Source organism: Taeniopygia guttata, chromosome 1A (genome assembly GCF_048771995.1).
Source record: "Taeniopygia guttata chromosome 1A, bTaeGut7.mat, whole genome shotgun sequence".
Taxonomy (NCBI): Eukaryota; Metazoa; Chordata; class Aves; order Passeriformes; family Estrildidae; genus Taeniopygia; species Taeniopygia guttata.
Window position 1 is genome coordinate 45,809,023 of NC_133025.1, and position 26,155 is coordinate 45,835,177.

The 26,155-nt window shown below is 38.6% G+C and overlaps 1 protein-coding gene across 20 annotated transcripts in view; it reads left to right on the forward strand.

Annotated features, from left to right (window-relative positions):
- The window catches only part of ANO4 (anoctamin 4), a 200,514-nt gene that overhangs the window by 29,052 nt on the left and 145,307 nt on the right, over positions 1-26,155 (forward strand). The window contains exon 2 of one of the 20 annotated variants that reach the window (XM_072923271.1): positions 54-282. The exons of 16 other annotated variants lie outside the window; for them this stretch is intronic. The gene's annotated coding sequence lies outside the window, so the exon portion shown is untranslated. The remainder of the gene's footprint in view (positions 1-53; positions 283-26,155) is intronic. 3 more of the 20 variants (XM_072923272.1, XM_072923275.1, XM_072923274.1) reach the window with 3 other exon arrangements.

Below are 26,155 nucleotides of genomic sequence, written 5' to 3' on the forward strand. Positions count from 1 at the left end.
TAGTCTTAGATAAGCCTCGTGACCTTCACTTAATATCTCGTCATAATTTTCAGCATCTTCGTAGCAGATACCGGCTAAGTCAAATACAAGTTTTCTCTTTATTTTGCTCTTTCCCTCCTCTGACCCGGAGCTCTGAAGTATTGACTGCGAGCCGAGTAGTGCCTCTTTGTCCTTGAAACGGGAGGCTTGAGCATTGCTCCCGATCGCCTGTGGCACCAACGGGATCCGCTTCTGGGGAACTGGAATAGAGACTGAGTAAAGGTGACTGGCTCGTTTCTCTAGGTCTGTACCCTTGCACTGAGGGCACAGATATCCCCTGCTTGAGCAGCCACCTAGAAAACTCTGAGGCCCCTCAGTGTCCAAATGTGAGCATGTGGTTTGAGCCGGGGTGTGCTGTCGTTGGCATGGGACAGATGGGCTCTGTTAGCGTTTCTGTATGAGCCTATGTCATCAGGTGTTTTAAAGTTGGACCTTTTGCATTTTACAAGTCCACACTAGCTGGGACAAGTTACAGACTAGGTAGCCTAATAACCCTCATCCCTATCTAGTTGCAAATTCTTAGCTTTTTGGCTTTTTGAAGTGCTTTTACATCTCTGCAGTAGAAAAAAAGTGCTTTTAAATGTCTGAAAATCTGTTCTGGCTCTAAGCTATTTTAACAGCTCTGATTTTATAAATAGTAAAGGTTGTTATTTAGACCATAGTAAACTGTGCCCTTAGTTTTGATTGGTTTGGTTTTTTGGGTTTTTTTTGTGGTTTTTTTTTTTTTTTTTTTTTTCTAGTTTGTTACATGAGATTTAAAGTAAAACAAATATGCACTTTCTGGTAGATAGATGTTTTTCTTTGCTTTTGTTATGAGAGAACTACAAAAGTATTTATTTTCACTTGAATGTGTTTCATGCTGTGGATTCATTATATGGATTGACTATGCATAGCCCTTACAGACTGCAGGAATAATAAAGACTCTGCTACATCTTCAAAGGTCCACTGAAGGGATAGGTATAACACTGGCTCAAACTTGTCACAGGGTGGTCTGACTTCAAGCAGAGCAAAGAGGAGATGTGTTCTTTTGTTTTACTGAAGTAGGATAAGAAGAAAGCTTTTATTCTGTCTCTTCATTGCTTTTCTGGGTTTAACAAGAGATACGCTGGTGTCTGGGATTTTTTCCTGGTTTAATGTAGCTACTATTGTGACTTAATAAAACAATTTTGTTCCTGATTTATCCTGTATTTCAGAGAGTTTTGCTTCACATGAGCTGATTAGTTGAACAGAGTCTGTGTGCCTCCTTTTCCCTCCCTAATGAGTAAAAACTTCAGAACACTGCTGTTGTTTTCAATACCCTTAATTTCTTTTCTGTGCTTGGGTGTAATGTCCCGTTGTGTTGATAAGCATGTATGTGTGTGGTGGGGGAGGGGGAAGCCCAGGTTAGGCAAGAGGCACTAGGAGAAGGGGGAGGCTTACCCAGATCTGCAGGTAGAGGACTTCATGGTGCAGCGAGGTACCTGCTGCATTGCCCTCAGAACAAGCAATGGCCAGCACATAACCCAGATCTCAGTGCTCTGAGTCATCTCCCCCATCAGATCTTGTGTTTTGGCATCATGTAGAACCCACTGGTGCAGTTGATCCTGAGCTTGGTTTACCTTCTCACTGGTGCAGTGAGGACATGCTGCAAACCTCCTACTCTGGTAGGGAACAGGCCAGTTTTGGCAATTGTGCAGCTCAAGGAACTGCCTAAAAACATTTACCTCTAGAGCAGCCTTCCCCACTGTCTACTACAGAAAGACTTTGGCAGTATGACTGGTCTATGTGTTACTTAACTCTTTTGTATCAATAATGAAGGTGCCCGAGTTTGTTCTCTCCCAGTTTCAGAGAGTGCTGGCACTATGACAGCAGCAAGGAAACTTTTTGCTGTGGAAGATACGCAGGTCTCCTGGTAACATACACACAGAAGCAGTCCTGAGACCCTGCACAACCTGCAGGTTGTGATATTGCCTTGGAGGAATTAGGCTTAGGCTTTTCCTGATTAAATGTAAAAAGTAATTTTGTGCATCTATTTGAACTTGGCATTTTTTATCATTTTCTCCATATAAAATTACTGTAAACCTAAAACCAAGAGGTTTTGCAAAATACATGCGGCACTTAAAATATCCTGAAGACCTCACAGTTAATTACAGTGAGGTCTTCAGTGAGGTCTTACAGTTATTATGTTTTAAAATATTATTGTAAGTTCAGATATTCCTATGCCCTAAAATAATCTACATTCCTACCCAACAATTTATCAAAAGTGTGGTTGTCACTCAAAAATTACTAATGTTTAAGTAAAATAATCATGTAAAATCTGATTTGGAACATAAATGCATGATCATATCTGTTTTTTTCCAATAAACAATTTAAAGCTAAAGCACATAATGTAATGTGATTTTTCAATAACCTTGAGGGAAAAGGAAGAGAGGAAAATTATCCTGAAGTATTTTTTCCAGTTTAAGCTATATGAGCTTGCAATGGGATGTTTGCATTTGGAACCTAACATCTGTGTACTGCAACAGAGAAGTCTGTGCATCTAAAATCCTTGCCAGCACATCTTGTTGCAGGCTAAAGGCTTGAAAAATAAAGATGCAATCCTCTGTAACAGTCTTGAGAGGTATAGAGAAGAGTGAAATTCCCCAAATTACATGAAATTCAAGTAGGTAGATGTGCTGTCCATTTCTTGGGAATTCTGTGAATGCTCTAATAGGGAATGCATGCATAGTACTTCCTTGTTTCACAGCATGGTGTCATGTTAATTCCTTTGCAGGGTGGCTGAAGACTGCATAGAAAACAACTGCAGGGAAAGAAAAAAAAAAGCTCTGTTCCTTAGCCAGCCAAAATCACCCAATGGTCTGATGAAGTCATTGCATTTTTTTTCTTGTATTATGATCAATATGCAGTCTTCATCCACTTGTCTGTAGAAGCAAGTTTTTTAAAGCTTTTTACTCCACAAATACTCAAAAATATACATTTATATTGGGAATATAAATTGGTATGTTTTTACAGAAAGCTCACTCATTTATCCATCCTGCTTCAGTAATTTTATGCTTGCTATCTGCTCATATCCTTTCTGACAAAACTTATGCAGACAGCTATTGATTATCACTGGCTGAAGAATTCAGGCAGTGAATTAGCCATGCTCCAACTTCCCTCTCTGCCCCAGACTGGAAAGTAATACTGAGATATGCATGCTGCAGAGCTGAAGTCATCTCGGCAGCACTCTGGCTGGTGATTTTTTTTCATGCTGTATCAGTTATGATTTAACCTGGCTATTTCTTCATCCATCCTTACCCACTAATGACCCACATAAATAATCAAAAGCTGGCTGCACTTTCTAGGCTTTCTCCCTTTTTCATAGAGCTAACTTTAAAGGTGTTCCTGGACATATTATCCCACTTAGTCTGCAGATTTTGTCCAGGATGATTTCAAGGACGTTGTAGCTCTAAGGTTGAAGGTATTACAAACCTGTGTCTATATGTTTTGCAGCTTTAACAGGTGAGCTCTCTTCAGTGCAGTTGCTACTTTTGCAGTTTATGAATGTCTGGAAATCCTGTGTGTGAACACTCTGCTGCATAATCTGTCAGAAGTTTAGTGCTTTGGGGAAGTACTAGGCAGGGGGTGTGTGTGTGCTACGTGCTTTCTCTATGTCAGTGGGGAAGGATTAGCTTTCAGACATTCTTACGTGTGTTCTGTGGCTCCTGTGCACATCCTGCCTTCTTAATAAGTGCTTGCATCCCATGCCTGTCATATCTCGGGAGGGGATTGCATTTTCTGCTTTTGTACAAGTGCATAGTGCTTTGTGTAGATCTGTCTGATGCTTCATGGAAACAATGGTCTTTCACTTCATGTTGTGCAGGTTTGTTCTTTTGTAACTTTTGCATAGGAAACACTGGACCATAAAGTGAGAGGTGTTCTGTGTGTTACAGAACTTTCTCCTGCATAGCAGAAGTCACAATTATGTTATTCCAGTCTCAATGTGGTAACAACGGAGCAGCACTAGGCCTGTTTGACTCGACCAATATTAGGCGTTCACATTCTGGTAATGTGAGCTTGGTTCAGAATCAAGAACTTCTCATTGTGGAAAGGATAAATAACAGTTTTGTTAGGAGTTATGAGTTAGTTCTTCAGTATTCAAGTAGGATCTTGGCACTGGAGCAGGCAATGCAAGTGTTTTAATCTTCATGAAAAACGCCCTGAGCAGGATGAATATCACTAAAGCTACAATTAGATCCCCAAATAAGGGAGGTAATGGCTGTAGCTCTTCACATTTACATGGATTTTACTCTAGGAAAGCACAGATCTGAGAGAATGTGTTCAGAAAAGCCTCACATTTCTAAGAGCTGTATGTAGTTACTAATAATGCTACAAGACCAATCCTTCAAAACAGTTTCCCTTTATGACTTCAGGAAGAGTTACAGCAGTCTGGCCTCCAAATTCAGCTCTTAGAGAAGACTAGTTCCCACCAAATGGTGAACTTTGAACGTAAATCCAGAAATTTCCAGACTCAGCATTTGCAATCTGATTGTCCAAAGGGAGGCTTGCTGTCCGTGAATTTTGGACAATTTGGTCCCTCAAAAGCCCATACTACCATAGATAAGTATTTTTTTAAAGATAAACAAATTAAATCTTCTGAATGCATTCTCTGGACATAAGTGAGTTTTAAGATTCCAGGATTATGTAGGTATTGATGATGATCATGGGAGATGAGTTTCTTGTGCTCTCTACAGAGGTAGAATACCAAAAGTTTGCACTTCCAGAGGGTGGTTGGAAATATGTCAAAAAGAGATGTCCTAATCTTCTTTAGAAAATTATTGCTGTTTAACATGAAGCAAGGAAGAGTAGGCTTCTGTATAATTTATCTATAGACTTTATGTCACTAGTGCTGGGAGGATATTAAAATAGAGCCCGCATCAAAACAGCTTTTCTACCTTTGTCCTTTTGTTCTTGTTGCAACCCCCTGCAGTATTGACATTAATTTCCTATTTTATATAGTGCTTACAGGCTTCAAATATAGAAAAAATTTTCTGCATTCCTTAATTTTTGGATGATGAAGTTAATTAACAAAATCACTTGAGATGAGAAAGACAGAATCTCCTCTGAGCCAGTTTGCTGTATGGAAAAGCTGGTGATTAACTGGCTTGGTGATTAGCTGTTTTGGATCAGCAAGAGATATATTCCCATTTTTGATAATTTTCTTTGAAGAAACTGGTTTTCATTAAAATTAAGCATAATATTTTATACATTATGTATCAGACCACTGGAGACTTTGTCTAAATAGGCTTGATACTTCTTGGGAAACCACTCCCTGTAAAATGCCGGTTAAAATCCAGAGCTTTGTGAAGCCCATTGGTATTTGTCTATGTATCCTGGTAGACATACAACCTTTGTATATATCGTTCATCTATCCCCCAGCCTCAATTCAATTATTTTCTTGTTTATTCTCTGTGTCACTCTCTCTCCACTATTTTCCCCTGGTATGTACTTTTTTGCCTTCTTACATATTGATTTGCCATCATATTTTCCTTAGTTTTGGGGTTTTTTTTGTATTGGGGGGGGGGGGGGTGGGGAGGGTTATAACCATGCTAGTTGCCACCCTGTGCTGAGTTTCATCTAGGCAGACCAGTGCTCTGAATCAGTGCCTAGGGACTGCAGTCCCAATATATTGAGAAGAATGCATAGAAAAATGGAGAACAAAAGGCAATGACAAGCAGGTTTGGCAGGACAAAAGGGCTGGAACTTAAGAGTCAAGTAAAATGTCAGCCTTGTTAGCATGAATACTCTTTTCCTTAATCTGGCAGGAAAATAATATATTTTGTAACTGTGGAATCTGAGATCAAAGAACCACAGCAAAGAAGAATCAAGCAGGTGATACTGGTCTGAGTTATTTCAACCTCTCTGCAGTTTCATGCAGATATTACTGCTTTGGTTTATGTTTAGTGTTTTAGAGGTTATTGCCATAAAAATTATTTATTTTAGATGAGGAGGAGAAAATGAATTAAGTTGAATGCTCCTCTGCCCTCAAGGGAAGGAAAAGTATTACCTCTTCTAATTCTTGTTGTCCTTTGTTCCCAGAGAAACACCTGCATCATTTGATTTTCTAGCCTATGCCATTTAGATGAACTCTTCCAGACTGGTGAAAATTTCTGATCTCATTTAAATTAAATACAGGGTAGTCAAGTTTCTACCCACAGACTTATTTTTGTTTTGAATGATGCTGAGTGCTGCTAATAGTTGTTCTGTTCTCTGTCTCTTTGTGATAACCACGAGATGAGCCTTTGCATAAGAAATTCTTTCTAACTGATCATACTTGAAATTACTGTTGAGCCATAGACAGAATTTCCCTATTTTCCTTTATAATGTAGGATTTGTGATTTGGATTTCAGAAACGCCTTGGTAAATTATTGGATAGCCTTCTACTTCAGCATGCTTCATGAGGTTTACTTAATTTATATTTCTAATAATATTAGACTCTGAACTATTCTGATTAATATATGATGGTAGAATTCTGATGATACAAACAAGTTTCCATCAGTACTCCGTGTCCTATGATGAAGTTGTTACTACAATTTCTCATTGCACTATTGTCACCTGGAATAGTTCTGCAAAAATATATGTCTTATGTAAGAAAAATACAACCTTATATTCCTTTTTTACCTAAAAACTAACATGACTCATACATACTAATCACATAACATGTTTTTTGATTAGTACATTATGTTAATATACCACAGCTTTTGTGACAAAATTTAGGTCTAAATTATCCAGTTGCTTCCTGTAAAGCTCAGTAAGATCAGCATTCAGGTAACTCTCTTCCTGCAGTTTTAATTCTGCCTCTTATATTTCAATTTCTGTGTCTGATCTTATTTCTTAAAATTCTTCACTTTGTGCTTCTGCTTCTTGCTGGACCTCCTGTCCTTTGACCCTCTTCCAAGCTCTGCTCCATTCTGCCTCCAGCATTTCTCTGTCTGCTCCTTCTGTCCTTTACCTGCTCTTCCAGACTGTGTCCCACTCACACATGGTGTTTGTTTTTTGCTTAAAGTTTTGAGCCTTAATGCAAATATGAACTCAGACCACAGAACTGTGATACTTCAGCAGCACTTGTGCTTGTCACCATTCTTTGCAACAGCAGCCAAAACTTTCTATGAATCGTTTGTGAAACAATGCAACAGGTGTTAAGGGTGACATGCCAATACAGAAGTGGGAGCTCAGATTTCAATGTTATTAAGTAATTTCCTTACCTTAAGATACACTGCTTGAATTGAAATTTAATATATGTTGCAGTGAGGAGGCATAATAGGTCTGTGCTTGTCCTGATTCTCCTTGTGTGAGGTTGGTTGCTAGAGGGTATCACCTCTGCTTCTAAGTTGAGAAGGAAGATAGGCTCAGGACATGTACTCCTTGTCAGTTCCAGGAGGGAGAAGGGAAGAAAGAAGAAAGATAGATGTGGCATATATCCACTGGGGTTTGGTGGGATTTTTTGGGGTTTTTTTGTTTTGGTTTGGTTTTTTGTTTGTTTGTTTATTTCTTGGTGTTTTTTTTCTTTATGACATTTTGCTTCAGAATCAGGTTGTGATGAAAGAAACTGTGCATTTGGGAATTTCTATATGCTTTCAGCTATCATGTGATAGCATGGCAATTATTGCACAGGAACTTGTTCATTGTCAAAAAATTAAGTGCCTCACTCAAGATCAGACAGGAATATGTCTTGGTTCAAACCACGACTCCTGAAACCTGTGCCATGACCCTGCCCATCCCAGGCTAGCCTGTTTTCCCAGAGTGACAATATAGGGGAAGTGAAAATTTTAATATTAACAGATAATTCTAAATAAGCCACATTCAAATACACAAGGTAAAGGAAAAAAACTTTCAGTCTTCTAGTTTCTAAAACAAGTAAGGGACCTCAAAAATTTTTTTAAAAAATTAAAGGTTTTATTTTTAAATAAAAGTTCTTCTAAAGACAAAATAATATTGTTACAGAGTGTGGAGAAATATTTAGGATATTTGCTAAGTAACTTTGATAATGTTGCAGCTTGTCACTGCCTGTTTAAAAATTCCAGTTGTTTGTTCCAGGGCATATCATGATGCCAGGTTAGTTTTTGATGTGCTCTGATTGCAGTGCACTCCAGGCTAAGTAACTTGCAATTGCTGTGTTTCTCTTTCACTGTTGTCAAGCATATGTCGTGTTTGTTGAATGGGGTCCAGGGGAAAACGTGTTCTGAGGCCACACTGTCAGAACTTACATCTTTTGAACTGCACTTTTAGAAACATCTGTAAGCCTGTCAATCAGTTTTAAACCTTGGGTATGGCTTTGTGGGTACGTTATTGAACTCTTCGATTCTAGTATTGCTAGTTTTATTTTCCTGAATACTGTGGGAGGAGGCAGCGCTGAGCATTTAGGAATTAATAATGCTAGAATATTGGTTGGCTGTATTATGCAATATCCTGGAGACTTTAGTCGTATGTTCACATGCGGTGTTTTCCCTGAGTTGTCTTGGTTTCTTTTTATTTTCCATGTGAAATATTTCATTCTGTCTCTGATCCAAACCAGGCTCCAAACAAAAACCAAATATTTCCTGATATTTGTATTTTTATTGCAATCACCAAAACTTCTTCTAATGTCTAAATGGCAAATAATTATCCTTCATGGAAACTAAGATGTTATTTCCATTCTTGGTGTCATCTGTTCTTATTACTTCATAAATATGGAGCTGAGGTTTTTGATGTGAAATGGAGAAATGCTCATTAGCTTAGGGTCCTGAATGTGAAACATCAAGGGCATGATTTTTTTAATGCCTTTATCACATTATAGCATTTTATATAATCAAAATAATGCTTCAAAATAAGTGGTCACTGACTGCAGCTATGAGTGCCATAACTTTGGTGTTGTCTGCTGGGTGCTTGGACAGTGAAATACTTCCTCTGAAGTCCCTTCCTTAGCAGCATAGAAAGCAGAGGAGGGTAGGCAGTTGAGTACCCCATATTAAAACCCAAGATCTTTGATCCTGAGACAAACCTTTGTCTTCATGAAGTTTCAATGTGTGTTTCTGTATGGCTTTTCCTGTGCACAGAGACTGGGCAGAGGCCAGGTGGAGGTGATGCTTATCATGGAAATGTCCATCCTAAGTGCACACTGAGGATAAAATTTTCTGTGTGGGCTGAAATTAAGACTCCCATCATGTTGCATAAGCACAGAAGTGCTGAGTGTATTTCACAGATGTGGCCTTATTCCTGGCACTTTTCAGGCACTTGACACTGCAAACTCAACAACCTTCTGATATAGTTGTATTACATGTCAACACCTAAATATTTTAAAAGACTTCATAAAATCCAGTGTTTTCATCCTCTGATATTGAGAAAAATGATGGCTATATATGTAAGGTATTTGAGAGTTTCAATTTTCATCTTCCTTGTCTTGAGCATGGTGAGGGGTCAGCTTTGTAGCTGTGGTTGACATTCCAGGGCTGGTAGACCTGTCAGGAGAGGGAAGTACATCTTTTGCTACAAAACTTCCTGTTGATGGCATTTTAATGAAACTAAGTGTTCCATACTGCCACAGACCTTTTTATCTTGACATTCCTCCTCCTTCATGATGTGATGTCTGCTAGCTGTGAGATCCTGGGAGAGAAGGTCTCTATTCTTCTACCATTACAGTGATGCCCTTGAGCTGTAAGAGGGGAAAAATACACCACATCTATTGCTGACAAAAAAAAAAGTATATAATTAGGCAGCCTATAGCTTAAGGTAATTTTATATTTTTCTACAGTAATAACCATCTCTCAGAGATTAGATAGATAGATAGGCATTCACAGAATCAATTAGGTGAGAAAAGACCTTGGAGATCATCAAGTCCAACCTGTGACCTACCACCACGTTGTCAACCAGATCCCGGGACTGAGTGCCACATCCAGTCTTTTCTTAAATGCCTCCCACCAGCAATGATGACTGCATTACCTCTGTGGGCAGCCCATTCCAATGCCCAATTACTTCTTCTGTGAAGAACTTCTTCATAATGTCCATCCTAAACCTAATGTTCTCCCTCTGAATTTCCAACGAAGATGTTTTAAATTTGCCTGAGCAGATTTCCCAAGTCAGAAATGGCATTTTAAATCTCAAGGCATCTGTGTTTGTGTATGCATGATTAGTGATTTTATAGCATATTCATTGATGTGGTTAATACTTTAAAGCTGCTTTTTAAAATGAAAAATTGATGTTGATTAACTATTATGTGAGCACAGATTCTATCTTTACAGTTTCAGTGTTATAAGTAAATCCAGTTAAATTGTGGAAGTGTTTTCATGCCTTCTCATTCAAATAGTTTTAGCAAAGGACTTTACACAAGTAGTAAAATTGCAATTGATCAAGTTAAAAAAAAAAAAAATCTTCTGTCCTAAGTGCTGTGAGTAAAGCAACTAATACTTTGCTCATGTGCCCTTGAAACTAGCCTGGGCACTGTCCAGTTTCAGAAGCTTTGCCAGCATCTGGCCACGGGCTGGACAAGGCTACGGGAATGCAAATTTTGAATCATCAATTGCCTACTAAACGCTGCTGGAGTGTTGTTGGCAGGAAGATGTCACAGCATGGCATCCTACAATGCCTGTGGCTTTGAGGTGGTTTGTCACCTGCATTTTGCTGTTCCAGGGCAAGAACAAGAATTCTATTTAATGCATAATCCCAGGAAAGGGCCTGAAGTGGTCTGTCTGTTGGGGTCCAGTATACACCTTACTCTAACTTCAGCTGAAGGAAAATTATGAGCTAATTTTTCATGCTTTACAATAATTTATTTTAATTACTTTAGTGATTGAGATATATCAGGGAATATCATGGGCTGAATATACTCTGAAGCCAAAACCAGAGGATTGCAGAACTCAGGAAACAGTACTAAGGATGTTGCTTCAATCATTGTTTATCACTTAGAAGTGTAACTTGAATGCATAATTTAAATATTTTTACATGTAATCATACTAACTATTGTAAGCTAAAAATACTAATGCTCAGGAGGTGGAGGGAGCTATTTGCATAAATGGAAGTATGCAGAGCAGGATGGTGGGTTTATTTACTCTATATAGCAGTTTTAAGGCACTAAGCATCTAATTCTGTGTCAAGGAAATTAGAGACTTATTGATTTCCTCTAAAGGATATACATAAAATGCTCATTTTCCCACACAGACCATTTCCTTTCAGCGTAAGAAGACATTTATTAGCTGATTTAGGACAAGCCAGGCTTGCAACCTTCAATAACTAAGCCAAGGGTCACCTCTGTGTTGATTTCATACTTTGTGAAAGTCTGGAGAAATTTTTTCTGACTCTTCATATAAAAAGCCTGACACACCACTAATATTACCCTGTTAACTGCCAGATGCTGAGCACTTTGGTGCAATGTTAATCCTCTGGGTCTAGTGCTGCCATTTTGCTGAGCAAGCTCAGACTGCAAGTGTGATAAAATAATTCAGAGACAGGTGCTTTCAAAAAATGGAGTCATGCAAGACACATTGCAGATCTTCTGTGTGTCAGTAGGAATTTATATAATTTAAAATCTTTGAAAAAGTGAGAGAGAATCCAATGCTGTGTTTGTTGGGAAATCAACTACAAGTAAAAATGCATGTTTGCCATTTTCATTCTTGCAAAAATATTGCCTGGTTGAGGGAAGATACTGCTAATTTGTAGTCAACAGTACTCCAGTAGTTGGAATTTACAGCATGCAGTGATACCTGTCTGGCTATTTTAGAATAAATTCACAACCAAAAAAAAAGTTTAAAATTCAAACCCAGCTTGGTGCAATATTTTTGATTGTAGTCACCTCTTCCTTAATGGATGGGTATCAGTTTCTATAAAGCACACCATATTGAAGGTTTTAGTAAATGATCCATGCAATTAACAGTAAAGGGGAGTGAGTGAGAGCAAATGAGCTTTGTCTCATTCCTGCTTGGCACATTAAGAACCCCCTAGTTTCATTCTTTTGCTCAATTTTTCTCTTTCATACAAAGACAGTGAGCAAAAACCAAGACAATTTTAGTTTTTTTAAAAGTATGTGATGTCTAGCACCTGAGATTGTGGGACCTTGGACCCTGTTGGAAACCGAATAATTTTTGTGCCTTGTACAGATTTCTAAGATCTATCATTCTTTAGTCTGTTTTGGGTAATGTCAAAGTCCTGAGAGAGAAATCTCCATTTCTTACAGAAAGTCCCATAAAATACTGAGGTCAGCACAGCAGCTGGTACAGAGGGGACAAGGATTGAGCAGCTCTGTGTCTGGTTTTTTCAATGAATGGTTGTCTTGAGTAGAAATCCTTTGTGGAGCTGGGACATGGAATATCTCCTCATTTCTGTGCAATTTTTTGACTAATTCTAATTTCTGCTGTTTGAAAAGTAATGATGCTGCTAATGCACCAGAAATGAATGGCAGTAACAAGTGGAAGTGTGAATGATGAGGAGCAGCAGGGTCAAGAGTTTTGTCAGCACAGTTTGCAGTTTGTGAGCAGCACAGATGTAGAGAACTTGAATCTGGATCTTTCTGTGGACATTCAAGTCAGGTATCTGGGAAAAAAGCAGAGTTGTTTTTTTGAAATTTCTCTTGCCTGCAGCAGAAAGGTCACTTAGTGATGTTAATTAGCAGTTATTCATGGTGATGATTTAGTCTCACTCCATAGATCATCCAGTCTTCTCGACACTCTGGAGTCCAGAGGCAGGAGACTTGGTCCATACAAGGATAGTCTAAACAAGCAGTTACCTGATGTAGGAACAATGTATAAGGCTATAAAAATCAGTGCTGTATCATTTTGCGCTTAAATAGACTTTTATATTCCTCAGGGTTGAAAAATAAATAACAAGGTGAGAGGGGAGTTTTTTCCCTTTCTCTCCATTTAGGAAAAAATGTGGTTTATTTTAAAAGAGGATTGAAGGTAAAGAATAATGAAATAGGGTAGGAAGTATATTTTAGATATGGAATTTGCACAGAAAAATTGAGGAATGTGTGAATGAGGATAGGATATAATGTAATGAAAATTGCATTTTTCACTGCTTTAAATTCTAACTTTTTCTCGATGTACATTTTTCTCTTTCAGAGCCATACTCAGTCAGCACAAAAAAAAAATAGGTAATTAGTCAAATAAATGGTCTAAATCTTCATGTTATAATCACAGAAGACTCATGGATTTTATGGACTCTAAATTCTACATTGAGTTTGAAGGCTAAATTGATAGAACCTAACAATTTCTTGCTTAAAGTCTATTGAACAATCAACTAATAAAAGAAAAAAATACTTTTCTGCTTTAATAGTATTATTTCAGGATCACTGGATAGAAATAGCCCTGAATTAATCAACAGCTTAATTTGACAATTCATTTTATTGTGAGGTATTCACTTGTAGACAGAAAGAGTACCTTTGTTCTAACTAGGAGAATTGCTGGATATGCGTAATGGTCACTGGAGATAAAGACCCTGACTATTTTGTTCACACACTGCTAACTTTATTGATGCTGTCCTCTGTGCTGTGGACACCCTATGCTATCATTTTTGATGGAGAAGAGCAATTATTCTTTTTTTCTCTGGACTAAAACCTACATGCTTCCAGATTGCTAAAGAAAACTAACCTTAAATGTTTTAATGCAATCCTAGCCTTGGGCTCTTTCCCAACTGGAAGGAACACAATTTCAGCGGGCTTAAGTCAATGTGCTTCTACTGCAGAAATCTCAGGTGTGGCAATTTGTGTTCAGAGATGATCTGATTTAGCCCATAGTCATTCATTTTGCAGTTTCCAGAGATAAACCATGGTCCCAATGCTTAATTCAGGATTGAAGTGGAGACTGTTTCTTGCCATGGTCGTATCTGTGAGCTTGTAACAGTGGGGTTTCTGAGGAGACTTTTTAAGGAAATTGAAAGGGATAAAGAGGTTATTCTACCACAGCATGAAACTGAGAAGAAAGATTTCCATCTCTGGACCTATTGATGCTGACCATGCTTAGCTGGGACAGTCCTAACATTTGCTGACAGCCCACAGGGGAAGCTAACTCAGCATGGGCAAAAGCACCATTTAAACTAGGCAGGCTCAGTGCAGATCCTCTGTAAACCCACACAAAACTTGCAGGTTAAATTTGCACAGAATTAATTTGAACATAATTTAAGTATTATCATAAGGAAGCTAAGCTCTTTTTAAAGTTTTTTGCCACGTAGTCATTTTTTCAACATTGTCCTAAAGAAGGTTTGGATTGCCTCTCAGTTTATTTTATACTGGTGTGAAAATAAATACATAGGGGCAAATCTGACACTAAAAAAGTATAATAAAGCTAGTAAATAAAAAATGTTTTTGTCCCATAAACATGTTAAAGTATTTGGACAGAACTTGTACATTTTTATAGCTCCCTTACACAGTGAATGAACTAAAATAAGGAGAAAAGTAGAAGACAATTATAGAGTTTTTAAAAATACTGCAGTTCCCACACTGTGACCTTTGCACAGTCATAACAAGACAGTGTAAGAAACATAAAATATGAATGCTAGCTTCAAGATGAAGGATCTTGCAAATTTTTAAGGGAGGGTTCTTGAAAATCTAGATTGAATTATAGTTCTCTACCTGTTCACAGAGCACTTCTGGTAGAAACTGCTTTTTTTCAGAATTATTTTTGACTTAAAGAAATAATTTGGAATTATAATTTTAAAACAAAATTGCCATGTATATGATCCTGGTTTGCATTTTGAGATTTAGGCAAGGAGTATAAGTAACGGTAAAATAATTTTTGAACTTCATAATGCAGTTTCATGTGGGACATAATGGATGTATAGGATTTTAGAGAGAAATCCTATACCCACTAGGATTTAATATATGGAACAATCAAGGAGTCTTTCCAGGGAGATCCAACTATAGGTACAGTAAATTGTCTCTTGTTCAGAAATCCACCCCTAAGTGTAGAAAAAAAATTCTACTATTTGAATCAGTTTCAATGGATTTTGCAGTGTGTGTTTGCTTCTGAAAAGCTGCAGTGCAAAGCAGCCAGACTCCTTACCCTGCTCTTGAATCCCAGATCCAGAGGAGCTGCAGGGATACTTCACATGCTGCAGATTAGGGGAGAAAAGCACTGGCTTGTGGATGTCTGCCGACTTTGGCTAACTTGTGTTGTGTTGAGATAATTTATTTTAGTGGTGTTTCCCAGAGGCAATGAACACAGGGACAGTGTACATTGCTGTTGGTTTCATCATCAACTTGAACAAAACTTCTTCACTAATGCCACGGTCATACCAAACAGCACAAAGCTGTGTCAGTAGCAGGATGGTGACAAAATCCTCCTAATGTATCAGTAGATGCAGGAAGATAATTGTAAGTATGAGCTTCTTTGGGCTACCTTTTCACCAAAATGCATTGTTGGTAGATTTCTTTAGATCAATTTCTTATTACAGTATTTGATCAGTATTTGAAACTTTAGCAAATCACTGAGGTTCTCCTTAATTATTTAATGGCTCATTTATTTTAATTTTTTTCTGGAGAGATACAGAAAATGAGGTATGAGGCTGATCTCAGCATAGCATATCTGGAAGATGGGAACCTTCTGTGTGATTCTGCCAATATTTTGCTATTTGGGTTTTGGTCAAATCACTTGGGCCTAACTACAGCTTTGCTGATTAGGCTCAGTGACAGCCACTGCTATAGCTGCACCAGATCCATATAGGAATGAGCAGCACAGGTGGGAGAGGTGCAGCTTTTCTTGTTCTTCTTGTGTGGAATCACAAGAAGAACACATTCACCACACATTAGTGGTGAATGCTACACTGATGACTGGAGCACAGACAAGTCTGTCCTTCATGTCTTACCTTCTTGTGTGTAAAATAAAGTTTATTGTGTAGGAGAGGTTTGAAGGATGGATCAGCCAAAGTTTGAAAATAGAGGATAAATGTCTAAATTGGGAGTTGTAAATTTCCATTGAAAAAACTTGGTTCTGAATTGCGTGGGAAATAGCACAGGTTTGCTTAATTTAATTATCTGCCTACAGGCATGTTTATCAGTAATAGCTGTACCTGATCAGAATTTAGCATCTGCAGTGGACTATGGGAATGAGAGTCAAAAGAAGGTCACTGATGATGCAGCAATATGTAGTGTGCAGATTCAGCACTGGATGCTGCACTGAGCACAATCCTTGAGTTAAACTGGAGTTGATCACCTTACTTTTAGGGCATTTTTACTTACACTTGCAAGTGAGTTAGAGAAATGCTCTGCCATGCTGTCAAACCAATGACATCCAAGACTTCCTGAGCTTCTGATAAAAATAAATTGAAGGTCGCTTCTTAAGATCAGCAGGTTTATCTCTAATCCAGTGCAGTAAACTAAATTGACTGTGTATTTTGCAAGAACAGCAGAAGTTTCAGAAGAGCTGCAAGTGTAGTGCCTCAGCCATTACTACAATAATTCACATTTGAGAGAATCATAAGGAAAGGCCACAAGGTTTTAATTATGTCTTAAAACTAATGAACCTCTAGAAAATGCGGTTTTGTTTTGACTTTCAACTTAATGTCTGAGTTGTTCTTACAAGTTCACTCAGTCAGGTGGTGTTCATGTCCATATTGTTGCTAAGACCTCCATTACTACACTATTCTTGCTGAGGAAGATATTTAAAGCTCTGTCCTCATCATACTGTTTTGTTATGGAGAATATATCCAGGGCCATGTGCAAAACAAGTCTTTTGCAGCTGAAGCCTATTGCTAAATTGTAAATGGATTCCTGTCTTTGTAAGGGGAAATATTCAAAGTATTAGTCTTGATTTTCTCAAATGCTGTTCTTGGCTTGGAAGAAGGGTAAAAATAGTCAGAGCAACAGTTCCCAGTTCTTGTACTACCATCTTGATACCTGACTTAGCAAATGCATCTGCTTGGTCAGCACCAGCAAAGAGCAAGCAAGGATTTCTGCCTTCTGCTTTAGCCCACTGCCTCTGCCCACTCTGCAGGGCACAGCACCCACTACTTTCCTGCCTGCTCAGTGTTCCCCTCCATCACTACTGATCTCCATTTGGCAGCTAGCACCAAGTTATGTCCTATTTGTACTTTTCAGATGACGTAGAGGTGAAAGAACTGATTTATAATTAGTTTGGTCAAGACCACTGCAAAGCCTGGCATTTCTGTTAGTTGACATTTGGCATTTCTGGTTGACAGCACCAATGACAGGACTCTATTCCACAGGGGAGTGCTGCTACCCTAGGGGATAATTCAGAACATTTCTTATTCATTCCCAAAGTCAATTAAAAAATTAAATTCAGGACTCTTATCAGTGCATGCACACACACAAAAATAAAATCGCTTAGAAAGTGGCACAGTTAGCTGCTAGCTGATTTCTCTTTATATACTTACAAGGCTGAGGAAACAAAGGAACACATCTTCAGATTCTAGTTGAGTATAGCACATGTGATAAACATATGTTTCAGTTTTGGATAACAGTTGATGATTTTTGTATTCATCTTTCTGAAGCCTTGCTTGCTGATCAGCAAAGAAACACTAGCAAAATTTCCAAACAAAGCATCTTACCTGGGAAGTGATTCGTCTTGTGTCAAACACTGACAAGGCAGGAAAGGGAGTTATGGGCGGTAAAGTAAGGAAGCATTTACTCAGTTATTCTTTAAATGTTTTCCCCCCACATATAGTTGCAGAAAAAAAACCAAAAAACCAAACAAACAAAAAACAAACAAACAAAAAAAAAAACCCAAAAAAAACCCCCAAGCAAACAAAAAAAAAACAACCTGTGTTGAAGCTCCAGGAAAAATGGTACAAGATTTTTATCCTCCTACTTTTTCTGATTTGGAGGTTTTAATGTATTATTCTATAGGAAAAGATAGTTGGAGACATTATGGCAGTATCTATGAAAGCATCCACAGGGCCAAGACCAATTTTCTAAGCCAGTCCACAAGAGTGCATAAGCCTAACAGAATAGGTAATTTATCAGCACATGTCCACTGGGTTCGGAATTTTTTTTTTTTTTTTTTTGCTGCTTGATTGTGCATTGAAGGCTGTGCAAGGCTGGAGGTCACCTTTCTAGTGGTAGAAGAGAAATAAACTGATGGTTTTTATTCTGCTGCAGCCATGTCTTAACCAAGAACTGAAGAGCTGCATGGATACTGGTATGTCTCAAGAACTTGAACATTACTCAAGTCAAGCTTTGGTGCTTATGTTGCAGTGCTTAGTCTGCGACAAATTTGATATCACTGAAAACTCTGACAGCAAGAGGAAGCAGAAGAGTGTGAGGAAACCCCATCTATATCCATCTGGATTGTATGGCTCTTCAGAAATGCAAGTCAACTGGTTTGGATGGAGTAAGATAACAACAATCCCTTTTGCTTCACAGGGCATTTGAGCCTGCTTGTAAACTCTGGGAGTAAATTCTGCAAGCACTTGATAAGATTTCAATTAAGTGTTCATCTTGCAGCCAAGCACTAAATTACCTGACTTTCCAGGTCACTAGCTATTTGCTGATTAAGCTCTAATCTCCATTTTGAAAGGATTGCTGTCATTGAAACAACTGCTGTATCACCCCACAGCTGATGTAGCACTTCTCCTGTCCCTGTGCTCTGCTCAGCTCCAAGCAGGCAAGACACAGGAGCAGGTGAAGAGAGGGCAGGAAACATTGCTGGGAAATGAGAATGCATCCTTCCAGCTTTTTAAATTACTGACTCCTCTTTGTTTGGTGAGGTGCAAGGAATTACTTCCATGTAATACAACTTGTGCTTGCTCCTTAATTATAGCAGCATGCATAAACACTTTACACAGGCATAAATCTTTAAAAAATCATTTTGCTAAATGAGAAGGCTGTATCCACTTCTGTCATAGACAGGACAGCCACAGCTGTGCCAGGAAGGCAGAGCTTGTAAGGTATTAATGCAGGAGAACACTTAATGAAAAAAGGAGTCAGCACCACTGGGAAACAAACCATATGTGGAGCACTGTCCATTGCAACTAGAATAAAACTACTAATTAGACAGAAAATACCATTTCCTTCCTCTGATTCTGCACATTTTCAGTAATCCCAGGGACTGCTTAGGGTAATGATAATTTAATACACAACGGTGCGGTTACAGAACGTCTCTTTACCTTCAAAAACCATGGTCCTGATGGAAAAATTGAGATTATCAAATCAGTACTGTAGATTAAGCAAATCTGTGAATACTACAAAGTGGAGCAGAAACTGCTAAATCGGACTATTTATTCATCTACATAATTGTGGTTGGCAATGGACTGCTCTTAATGTTATAAAGAAGAGTGAAGCTTCTTCAGAATAAATTATGGTTATATAACAGGTTGTATGATTAGCATCATACTATGGTGATACCTAAGAAAATTAGGCCTTTTTTACTCTTTGAGAGAAATAGTTTACTTCTCTGAAAGACAAGGTCTATTATCCCATGTGGCATTCATTGTCAGAACTTGCAAAATTGCTAACACATTGACCCAGGACATGTAGGAATCATTTTGTTCTGTTGCCATTGTTGGTGCTTGTTTCTCAGAATATTGTCCATGTAATGGATCTAAAATGAGCCAAAACCCTGTTATTGATCCAATTGCTTCAGGCCAGCAGTTCTTAATGTCAGAAGGGCAGGAATCAAGACAGAGAAAGTAGGAAAATATAACAGAGCCCATATGAACTGTCCCATATTGGCATAAGCTTGAAGGACTCTCTTTTACCTGGAGTCTTAGCCCTGGGATATTTCCTTCCTGCTACCTTGCACTGAACTGCAAATGGAAACCTACAAGCTCCTGAGTGAGAGACAAAGGAAGTATTTATTTCCCTCTGAAAATCAGCCATGAGGTGGGATGTGACCCCTCTCTTCCCATCATCCTTGCAGAGAGCCAAGAAAATGGGGAGACAGTAATTAATTAGTAGGAACTCAGAATAACTACTTCTGTGTGGGAAGTTATTTTCTAAAGAGTTGCTGTCCCTTGGTAGAAGAGCTCCCACAACGTGTGTTTGGGGAAATAAATGATCATAAAGTCTGTGGGGGTACTTTTAGAAGTCTTCAGCTGTTAACCTCCAGGCTGTGCTGTCTATTACTTTTTGTCTAGTAGCTCTTGGACCTATAATCAGTCTTGAATTAGGCATATTGTGGTTGATTTTTCTTGCCATTATGTCTCTTATGTTAACTTTATTATTTGAGCACCAAAATTGAATGTAGTGCTGTGAACAGAATAAGGTATTCTGTCGCAAGGAACTTGTAGTCTAATTCAGGCACAGTGACGCACAGGCATACATAATATACATGATAAGGATGCAAATTCAAAGTAACAGAGGTGTCTTGGGAAAAATCAGTGCTGCAGGCTAATTTGCTACTTCTGAAGAGCTACTAGAGCTACTGCAGAACATAATGAAAACATCAAGCAATTCAAAAGATGTCTTTTCTCTTTTCTCTTTTTTTTCCCAAAAATGCTAATTGCTGATGCATCATCAAATGGAAGGACAATGCTGAAAGACAATAGAGAGATAAAAAAATTGAGATCCTCTCTATGTTCCTGTTTTCTGAACTGGAGCCCAGAAAAGAAAATTGAGGATTTCTTTACTTTCTCAACTGGAGTATGCCTTGTGAAATTAGAATTTCATTAAAATAACAAAAAAAGAAGATGGATTGAGCCTGGATTACATCCACTATTGATGTAACAAGAGTCCTGTTGGCAATGTACAGTGAACTTCTCAGAAAATATTGAGTTTCTACTTGGCTTTATGTGCACCTGTTAGATTGAGACATTAGACATTGCTTTTCTTGCTGAGTATACATGCACATTGTTCCTTAAAAGGTAGAAACCAGGGGTACCCAAAGCAAACAAATCCAAATTTTAATGTGTTTCCCAATCAAAATGTCTATAGGGATCCACACAGTTACATGCACATGCAAAACTCAGGAAGCAATGATCCTATTGAATTTGCTGACAGTCTTTTACTTTGCATTTGGACTCTTGTCTAAACCTTCATTTTGTGCCATTTATGGTGGTTCTTTCTCAGGAGTGTTACCCAACATTTCTTATTGTTTGTGGGTCTAATCACATTTCATTTAAATATTCAGTGATGACAGGGAAGGAGCTGTCAAAAAACAAGCTTTGTACACCAAACTCATTAATATTCTGTAGCAATTTTGTCACTGATATTGATCCTCCAAACCACACCTGAATCCAGAAGTAGCTATAAGGTCAGGAGAAGCAGAAGAAACACAGCTAAGATGTGTATGGACAGAGAATTTCTCTGCAGACTTTCAAGTTATGGCTGCAAGTCCTGACACCATCCCAGACATACAATGTGTTCTCAAGGGAAGCACTTGGCTTCCCAGGAAATATACCGGTTCCAGTTGAAGAAAAACGTGAAATACACGATAGTTTTTGAAAGACAATGAGCAAAAATTCAAGTGGAGTTTTGCACACAGGCATACAAACACACATGTACCCATGGATTATTTGAACACAGAAGCACTAATAAATTTAGTTAATTCCAGGAAATTAACTAAATATTTCTAGCAAGATCAAGTGTACTTGTTTATTAGCATTCTGCTAACACTAAAACAGAGAATCAAGAACCATTTTAATTCCATTGGTAGGTCTGTGACTGACTCTTTTAGTAGATGAGCTATTAGCTTGGCAATGTTGAATTTTTCTACTTTTCTGAATATATTTATTTTCATTTTGCTGCATCTATAGGTTGAAAATTATACATTCAACAATGTTGCATGAACAGGTCTTCACAGTAGATGTTTCTGGACTGCCCATATTCTTCTAGGGTGACCAAAGGGGGATCACTGAGGTTGTGTGCATTTAGCAGTGTAAGTAAGCAAAGAAATTTTCTGTCTCATGTTTTCTTTATAAGGGTAAACCCATTCAAGACTCTAAGATATTCAGTTCCTCTGGGGGCTGAGTCAAATACCTGAGATTGATTAATGCTAGGAACAAAAGCAGTATGTCTTTCTATGGCATCATTTAATGGGGTTGAAGTAATTCTTTCATGTCTTTTTAAAAATGTGTTTACCATAAGTTATTAGGAAGCCCACAAGGTATCTCACCTATTCACATATTCTTATGTTCACATTACACATGTATTATGATGTGGGTGAAGTACTCCCATCTTTTCTCAGGAGTAAGAATTTTTTATGACTCTTTGGTCAAAAAATGCCAGATGCCAAATACTGATTTGAAAGTATTCATTTTCATTTGTACTTCCAGCAAAGGGGTCACCAACACACTACAGGGTTTTTCTCTCAATGCGCTGTAAAATCTATAGGTCAAAGTGGATAAATGTTTATTTTGGTAAATGCCTTAGAAAACAGCAGAGGTGTCATATTTTTTTTGATTAAGACAGCATTTTAGAAAAACAATGCTCTCAGGTCTGTGTCTTTGGAAATTAAGTAAATTATCTTATTCCCAAAAGAGACAAGCACTAAGAGTTATCCACAGACTCCTGCAAGAGAGAGGTTAACTCTGTAATGAGAGTACCAAAAACCTTGCTTATAGTCTGAAAATAAGTACTCATGCACATTTAGGCTGAAAAAACTGCGTCCTAAATATTAACAGTTTCTTAAGCAAAAGCAAGACAAAAAACAACTACTGACTTTAGCAACCAAACAAATACCCATCTGGTTCTTCGCATTGTGTGGGAGCAACATGCTGCAATTTTGCAAACAAAACATTTTTATTATTTAATTAGTCTCAAAAGCTAAGCAATTCAAAGAAATAAACTGAGTCCATGAAAACTAAAAAAAAAAAAATAAAATTAATATCAGCAGGCCTGGTGCTTAAGGGCCTTCTTCATGAGTGTAAGAATGACTGATTTTGTTACCAGCTGTGTACTTTGGTAAATAATGGGCTTGAGCTTGCAATTTCTTCTACATGTGACTATTTTCTTTGCTTTTTTGTTAGCTAAGATTGCTGATGTGTCTATGAGTCTGCAAGACCAAGCCTATTCAAAAAATGAATGTGGTGGGAGATAATATACAGAATCCTTGCTGCCTGGCACTGTGAATGGAAATTCTGAGTTTCTGCTTTTTGTTATGGTGCCTCTTTCACTGTGAGCATTGGTCTGTCCTGCTCTATGTATGAAGGCAACGCTCCTGTGGGGAGTTAATATGCTGGAACAGGTTACCCAGGGCCTTATCAGACTCGTAGGTTTTAAACTGAGAGTCAGGTTCTAAGAAAGAAAAATTTGACTTGTGAATGTATATAGAAAGTCCATGAGGCTAGAGGGTCATGAAGTCTTAGGGGAAATGGACCATTGTCTTCAATGCAAATAGCAAGGTAGGGCTAATTCCTACCTGTCTAGTTTGCAGCATGTATTGGGAGAGCAGCATCAATTCCTCTCACAGACAAGGAATTCTTCTGGAAGTATTTTGTCATTTGCTTTGCAACCTTGGTGTCACTTTCAGGGGCTGGTGTAGCAGATCCATGTTCACAGAATCACAGAATATGCAAAGTTGGAAGGGACCCACAAGGATCATTGAAGTCAACTCCTGGCCCTGCACAGGACCATCCCTAGGTCAGGATGTCATACTGTGTGCCTGAAAATATTGTCCAAACCCTTCCTGAGCTCTGTCAGGCTGGTGTTGTGACCACTTCCCTGGGGAACCTGTTCCAGAGGCCAAATGCCCTCTGGGTGAAGAAACTTTATCTAATACCCAACCTAAACCTTCCCTGACACAACTTCAGGTCATTCCCTCAAGTCCTGTCACTGGTCGCCATGAAGAAGAGTGCCTGCCTTTGCTCTTCCCCTCTTGAGGAAGCTGCAGAGTCTGCTCTCAGTCTCCTCCTCTCCAGGCTGAACAGAGCAAGTGACCTCAGCTGCTTCTCATACATCTTCCCCACAAGGTTCACCATCTTCCTCACCCTCGTTTGGATGTTCTCTTCGTATCTTTTCTATTGTGGCACCCAAAGCTGCACGCAGCACTAGAGGTGAGGCCAACCAGTGCACAGCAGAGGGAACAATCTCCTCCCTTGCCCAGCTGGTGATGCTGTGCCTGATGTCCCCAGGACAGGGCTGGCCCTCCTGGCTCCCGGGGCTCATGTTCAGCTTGCCACCAACCAGGACCCTCAGGTCTGTTTCCTTGGCACTGCTTTCCAGTGGTTCATTCCCCAGTCTGTCTGTACATCCAGTCTGTCTGTCCCATCCCAATTGCAGAATCCAGCACTTCCCCTTGTTGGACTTTATATAGTTGGTGATGCCCAGGCCTCTAAGTTGTTGAGGTCTCTCTGCAGGGCCTCCATGCCCTCGAGGGAGTCAGCTGCTTCTCCCAGTGTTGTATCTGTTTGCTATTAGAAATGAGCTTTGAATGTGCTGGGTTTACTCACCAAACCAGGCTGTACATTAAGAAGCAGAAAAACCAAAAATATAAATGTGTTTTCTGTTTGGCTGTTCCTGCTGCAAGGTGCTGCAGGCCTAGGCTAGCTGGAAAATGCCTGCTGTTTTTTGTACCAAATATTCATTATGTCCTTTGTCCTTGCTCACTCATATTTGAGTGAGCTGACCTGATGCCCAAAGCAGATCTCCAGAAACTGGAGAAAAAATCAGCAGTAGCTGGGACAACACAGCAGATGGAATTTCTTTATCCCTCTGTAGCAAATGCTGTTAGGACTACTTTCTGAAAGTCCTATCTCTTATATGTTAACAACAAATTACTTTCAGGTCGTGGCTTTGAGGGTCCAAGCGTGGCAGCTGCTGTCAGCAAGTGGACTGTGACTCAAGTAATTGACAGTCCCACTAGTGAAGGCAGAAACAGGGCTGTTCCCAGGTGCCACAGGACTCTTCCCAGGTGTCCCCCAGGACAAGGGCAGTGCATCAGCTGCTGCTCCTATTGACAGAACCATGGTTTGTAGATTGGGTTTCCACTCTCCATGTTTTGGTTATTCTGTACTGCTCCAAAATGCCTTTTCAACTCTATGGTCTTATAGCAATTTACTTTATCTGGATGTTGGACTTGTCGGTCTCAGAAGAAAGCCCCAAAATAATAGGAAATTTGGATAAAAAGAGAAAGAGTTGCAGTAAAAATTGCGGGCAAGCTACAAATAAACACTAAGAATACTTTGCTATTGTTAATATTGAATATAATTCTCAGTGCAGAAGTTCCCTCAGCTGGAAAGACATCTAGATAGCAATCATGGAGGTACTTAAAATGATGTTATTATGAGTAACTTAGCAGCAACTACTGGAAAAGACACATTTTTCTTAATGCATAAGAGATTATTAGATTTTGATACTGCTTATATTCTTTTCAGTACAGTATTTTTGAATGCCAGGTGACCTTACTGTATACTCTGAGCAGATCATCTATTTGTGGCAGGATTGAGGAAAACCAGTAGCAACTTGAATCAGCTGGAAACTGAAAAAAATTTTAATATTTATTTAGAACATTAATATATTTATCTCTTTGGAACTTAAAGCAGTGGCACCATAATTCCGCAGAGCTCATTCTCACCTCCACTCAAAAGCAAAACAAATTCTTATCCGTGAAATATGCTGAAACACAGTGGAAAGAGAGGTATTTCACACTATGTTGTCCCTCTGCTCCCTTAACTACAACAGTAGGGACCTACTTTTTTTTTTTTTTTTTTTTTTTTTTTTTTTTTTTTTTTCAGTAAGGGTTTCCTGACATTGCCTTTTTGGGTTTTTCCTTCTAAAATTTACAACTTGCTTTTTTGGTGAGTAACACAAGGGAGAACAGTGCTTGCAGACAAAGGCCAAAGGTTATAGGGGAGAGAAGCCAAGGAAAGCTTGGCACTGCTGATGTTTCTCTTACACCCTCTGCCAGCTGGTCCTTCCATTTTTTTCTCTGATTGCTAAAACTTATAAAGAAAATTCAGGCACTTTTGCAAATCTTTTATTTCTCTGCTTTAAAAAAACCCAGATTTCTTTGTGCAAGTGTAACTGTTGAAAAATAGTATTATCTCTCAGAATCTGCAATTTCCATTACAATATATATCCTTTTAATTGACATATTTATTTTTTCTTTAAAGAAATGTGAATAATTAAATGCTATATTCTTAGCCTATCACAAAGGTAATCATACTGCTGTTAAACTGTAAGTCTGTTGTTTCTTTCTTTTCTGGCAAATGATTCATCTACTCATTCATTCTTTTTTTCCCATTCACCTTCAGTTTGGCTCCCCCAAACTCCCACACCAAGGAGTTATCCATGATCAATATA